This window comes from Nicrophorus vespilloides, unplaced genomic scaffold (genome assembly GCF_001412225.1).
Source record: "Nicrophorus vespilloides isolate i.1.1-1 unplaced genomic scaffold, Nicve_v1.0, whole genome shotgun sequence".
Taxonomy (NCBI): Eukaryota; Metazoa; Arthropoda; class Insecta; order Coleoptera; family Silphidae; genus Nicrophorus; species Nicrophorus vespilloides.
Genome location: NW_017097424.1, coordinates 112,669 through 119,376, shown reverse-complemented (window position 1 = coordinate 119,376; position 6,708 = coordinate 112,669).

Sequence of the window (6,708 nt, the reverse complement as noted above, 5' to 3'; positions counted from 1 at the left end):
TACATAATTTTATTTTCAAATTTATAATAAATTGAATGAAATTTTGTGCGAACACTTACCTCGCATAGTACGGCTTTGATCATTCCGGATTCATTGTTATTCTTATGCTGTTTCAATTTCCTTGTTTATCCGGACTATGCGAGATATTGCTGTAAATTAACGCAGGTTCATTTTTTTCTTAATGATAGTTACTTCAAAGACAAAATTTAAGTTGTTTTAAAGTCTTGGATTAGTCCGGTAATTTATATTTATCGAAATAATATGTAACTTTATATGTTTTTTGCCACTTAACTTAGCAACGGACAAAATTTAATAAATACTTGATGATTTATGCAGTAATTTTATTGAACACATTTGGATTAATTGAAGTTACATAATTTTATTTTCAAATTTATAACAAATCGAACAAAATGTTGTGTGAACAAAAACCATTTCACGTACCTCACATAGTACGGATTCGATCAGTCCGGATTATTTGTTATTACAAAGTCCTCGTTTACCCGGACTATGCGAGGTATTGCTGTAAATTAACGCAGGTTAATGATAATCACTTCAACGACAAATTCACGTTGTTTTAAATTAGTCCGGTTCCAAACAGTCCTGGATATTTGCGAAACCGATTACCCGGACTAAGCGAAGTTTTGCTGTAATTTAACACAGGTTGAATAAATGTTGTTAATAATTAACACACAAATTTAACATAAAAATGTAGTGAAAACTAATTTTAATATAATATAATTTAATATAATTAAATTATATAACAAAAAAATCGTACAGTAATAAAATGATGTCACCTTGTTATGTTTAGAGGAATTAACTAGATACTGTTACACACAAAGAAGCTTGTCAACGAATGTTTGTATGTCATTTCATTAGAAAAGCTAATGTAATTTTATACCTTTTTTATTATCATTATTATTTTCGTCACCGAAACCGATACAATTTTCCTCACTTTATTGATTTTTTTTCCGCATGTATTTTTAATTTGGGGTGTATCACAATAAGCTTGTTAAGAAACTTAAACCTCCATCGAGGACGTCGAGTTCTAATGAAAACTTAATGTAAGCAGTCCAATATAGATGAAGCCATTACAATTCTTTTATTCAATATTTTCGAGCTGTCAACAAATTCTCTTTTTCTCTTCAAAATTATTTTTTCCGAATTGAATTTGTTGAAACCGATACATTTGATGAAAATAAAAAACGTTGTTTTCTTTTACTTTACACTGCTCGAATTTCACGAATCAAAAAATCAATGCATTGTTATATAATTCGCATGTTTTGAATTGAAAAGTTGTTTACAAAATATCAAATTTATTGATTTGTGAAGAGAAATGTAAAAAAATATATTGTTAAAATAATTTTGCATAAAATATCTTTCAAAGTCCTAGTTTACCCGAACTATGCGAGGTATTGCTGTAAATTAACGAGGATTTAATTTATTTTGTTAATGATAGACACCTCAAAGACAAATTTATGGTGTTGTAAAGTCTTTAGTTAGTCCGGTAATTTATATTTATCAAAAAAAATATGTAACTTTATAAGTTTTTTAACACTTATTTTAGCAACGGACAAAATTTAAGGAATACTTGATGATTTGTGCAGTAATTTTATTGTACACATTTGGAGTAACTTCAATTACTTTATTTTCAATTTTATAACAAATGTTGTTATATAATTCGCATATTTTTAATTGAAAAGTTGTTTACAAAATATCAAATTTATTGATTTGTGAAGAGAAATGTAAAAAAATATATTGTATTTTATAATAATTTTGTGTGTAAAATATATTTAAAATCTTTAGTTTGTAAACACAAGATTTTATTACAATAATTTTGCATTTCATGTGTGTATATATTTTTTTATAATTGATTAAAAATTTAGTTTAGAAATTTTCTTGTACAATATTTTTTTACCATATTTTGGCTTCATAATATCTGTATAAAATAACTACAAAATTGAGCAATTATTCAATTTATATTAATTATAAAAATTATTAGTAATTTTGTTAATATTCGGTTTATCAAAATGTTAAAATATGTTTATTTTAATTGTTTTAAACAATAATATATCAAATGTCAAAATATCTGTATTATATTTCAAACAAATGTTGTGGAATTTCTACTGTATAGGAGATATTAATAACCATTAGAAGTCGATTATTTACCCCTTTTTCGCTCAGCATGCTTTCGGGTTTCATTTCATTGTGATCAGGTTTTCAACATCATTGGGTTTTGCACCATATGGACATTCCACCCTTTTCCGAATATAAGAGGATGACCAATTTTCTACCTATTAATATATAAAAACGAACATGGATGAAACGATTCTCTTGATATTCTTTTTCAACACAAAACATCAAATGAAAAGCCATAACAATTTAAGATTCTGTAAATTCTGTGTATCCAATCCACATACTAGTATTTATTGAAACAATCATTCATGAAAAATTAAACTTATGTATACTAACATAATTGTGAAAAAATAAAATTATTGTCGCTAATTTTCACAATCGACCAAAGTCTTTTGGATCAAATATTTATAATTATTTAATTTATTACAGTATGATTGTTATAAATACTTAATTTTTAACATATATCAGATAAAATTACCTAAACTATATTCCTATAATAATTAATGACAAAATATTTATAAAATTATAGTATTTCACATACGTAATGTATTAATTTGTAATTTGATTATCGCTTTACAATTTGATTCATAAAAATACATTGATCCTAGTAAAAATGATTTAATTTTCAGTAATTTGTAACTGTGCCAATTTGATTCAAAAAATATTAACGCAAGATAATTTATGTTTATCAAATCTATAAGAAAATTTATAATATAAGAAAAGTAGTTTTATTGTAGTAAAGATGATTCAAGTTATAGTTTATGTTGATTATTTCTAGCTGCGCCAATTCAAATTCATTTTTGGATTAATTAAACTATATATTGATATTATATAATTATTTTGCTATATAATTTATATTAATTGAATCTATAAAATAATGTTCATAGTAATATTAACAAACATTATGAATAAGAAAAATAATTTGAATTGTTTTGTATGATTTATTTAAATATGTATTAAAATTCTGAAATGTATATACAATTACATTTATATTTATGAAATCTATAAGAATGTTTCTAACTTATTGAATATAGAATCATTTTGAGGAATTTATTTAAATTCAAAGTTTATATGAAAATAATTGTTAAAATCAAAGATTTTATTTTTATATCTATATTGTTTTATAGTTCAATAGTTTTTGTATAAATCTGTTTATAATAAATATAAAAGATGAACCAGATTATAATGTGTATACATTTTTAACAATGAGTTTGATAAAGGTTTTCAGAATCACAACTTTTTGACTAATAATTATTTTTATTATTAAAAAAAATGTTAACATTAATAAGTATAAACAAATTTCTTTGTATTTCATAAATTATAAATAAATTAAGTTAATTAATTTTGTTCTATTTGTTAAAATTAAGTACATTTTTATATGTTGCTGTTTGTAGTCTTTATAAAGTAATTTATCAAAATTAATAATTTTGATATTTGTTGCAAATTGCAAATATAACTGAAAAGTAATATAAGTAATATAAACTATTTGTGAGGTACATTTCAGTATTAGTTCCGTATTTTTAATGGTTTTCTATAGTTTTTAATAAGTTTAAGTTTTCTATAAAAATGTTTGCTATTAAGATTATATATTTGATATTGATAATAGTATCATAACAATTCAAGGTATATTATAAGTAATTATTATACATTTTTGAGATTTTGGCATGTTTGTCCGAATTTTCTTAAAAAAATCTATTTAAACTTATAAAACAAACAGATTTCAAAATAACAATAATTCTTTAAATTAAAGTTAAATGTATGATATTTCAATTCGATTTTGTTGGCTTTCTTCATTCATAACTGTTTTTGAATGTAAATTCAATCCAATTATTATTATCTTATTAAGATTTCTTTAAATCTTTTATATATTTTTTTAAATATTGCTTTACTTCATGAAATTTACATATATTCTTCATAAACACGGAGTTGGGTATGATTAAGATATTATTTACAGTAGTTTATGGCTCCAATGTGCACTTTCTGGAAATACCAAAAGATCTAATGAATTTAATTAGATTTGTGTGTAAATGAACATTTTTTCGCGGAACCGTCGCCAGAAGCACGAAGCATGTTAAAGAAAGAAAAAAAAAACACCGGTCGCCGTTTATTTTACTTAATATGCACCCCAGCGCGAACGAAACAAAAAAAAATACAACGAAAAGTCGCTTAATTAAGTTTACATTCTTTACTTTCCGTCGAAGCCCACGAAAGGACAATTCCCTAATAAATTAAACCAACATCTGCAAAAGACCCGACTCCGAAATCCGATCGGGTAGGAAAGCAGTCAATGTTTACGATATCTCCGCACGAAAGAAATGTGCACGCAAATTATCCCGATTTTTATGCAGAAATATGAGAGAAAACTCTGCTCTAACGGTAATTACCGACGCTTTTTTACGGTTACTGTTATTGCCCACTTACATTTTTCTTGCAAGAAATTACCTGAAGTTAAGTTATTATTTTTTCTGCACAAATATTTTTGCATTCATATTTTCAATGTCGGAGTGAGCGAGATGGAGGGAGGAAAGGAACGCTTTTTTTTTGGTGCCCTTCATTCACTAGCTGTCAGCGTAACCGTAACAAAATTATTTTACATCATTGCAGTTGTTGGGGTTTGGGGCACGCGGCAATCTAAATCGGGGTAAAAACTACAAAAAAAAATGCACGCTCCCCATCATAATCATCATTTCTGAGGGTTTCTCTTTTTTTTGTGGAAAAAATGTAAAAAGAGAGATGGAAAAAAAATGGCATGTGCCGATTCCGATGTCGTCTTTGTTCGTTCACGTATGTCACCTGCCTTGGGGGCACTCGGATGACAGTTATCTAAGTACTTGAATCTGTAAAGTACAGCTAATAAAGGGAGTTCTTCTCTGCAATTTCGCGTCTGCCCATCGAGAATCTTCATTTAATATTTATATAAGTGCCCGAGGAATGAAACAACGACATTTGTGCTTTCTTGCCTTTTAGCATATTTCTCAATTTTCTACAGCGGGTGTCGCTCGTTTCTCTCTCTCTCTCTTTCCCAACCCCTCATTTCAGCATTTTTTTTTGGGGTTGAAAATGAGAGTGATGCAGTCGGTAGCGAAAAGACAAAGCTGACACTTTTTATAAATTATACGCGACTCTCCGCGTAATCAGAAATATAATTTAGGTTTAAGAGCGTACGCCGGCAATTTCTCATTGTTTCTCCTTCAGTCGACGCCAAAAACTCCCCCGACCAGCCTTTTCAAACGGAGCGAAAAAATGAGAGAACACCACCCCCGACGACCTATAAAACGTATAAATCTTGGCCGTTTCGCGCTCCCCCAAACGCTTCACTAATTAAAAATGCTAAATTGCGCGTAAGATCCCATCTCAGCCTTTTATTCCTTTAGCCGTATCCTCCTCATCCACCATTCCACCATTCTTTTCAGGAGGAAAGCCCTCGCGCCATTCCTCTTTTACGCACTTAATCCATATAAGATTCATCGCCCGTTTGCAAAATAGAGGATTTCTTTTTAATAATTATTTAAAATCCTTTCAGGACATATTTTATTCTTCTAACAAATCAGATATTTTTGATATTTATTTATATATCAAATATATAATTTATTGTAATACATTTATTATCGTATTATATACTTAATAGATTCCGTTTAATTGGGACACCGGTTAATCGGTAAAGCCGCATATTAGGGACAAATCCTAATAAACGGAAACAAAACCGAGGAAATAACTAAAATTTAGTCCGCTTTTTTCGGGACAATATTCCGTTTAATCAGGTGTGATTCCCGTGGCGGGTTCTATTTGATATCATTATGTCAAATAGATTTTTCGCTGATTTTGTACAACTACATTCTCACAAAAATAGAAACCAATTCGTACAAATTTTTCCATAATACATAATTTAATTTAAGTTTATATTAATACAATTTTTCTTTCAGAGTTTATTATATACAATCACATTTATTGTTTCAGAATTTATATCATTTTCTATTAGGTAATACGTATACAATTTTTTCGAGAATTGTTTTTGATATTTATTTATATAACAATATGACCAATTATTTAATCAACATTCTGTTTTGTAATAATAATAATAAAGAATAATGACTAATTTATTGCTATAAAAGAAGAAAAAATCAAATATATAATTTATTGTAATACATTTAATATCGTATTATATACTTAATAGATTCCGCTTAATTGGGACACCGGTTAATCGGAAAAGCTGCATATTAAGGAAGTAACTAAAATTTAGTCCCGTTTTTTCGGGACAACTACATTCTCACAAAAATAGAAACCACTTCGTACAAATTCTTCCATAATACATAATTTAAGTTTATATTAATACAATTTATTAAATAAAATACACTCGGTCCTCTTTTTATGCGGTTTTTATTTCAAGAAGCATTTGTTTTTAAATAACTATTTTAGGCCATTTTGACACGTTTTGACACAAATTGGCAAACCATTCCATCGAAAAAGATGATAATTCTGAACGAGCATTCAAGTTTTAACGCGAGCTTCAGAATTGCATTTCTGGATATCAGGATATTGTAGAAAAAAAATAGCAAAGCCATCGCAAAGTTTAAT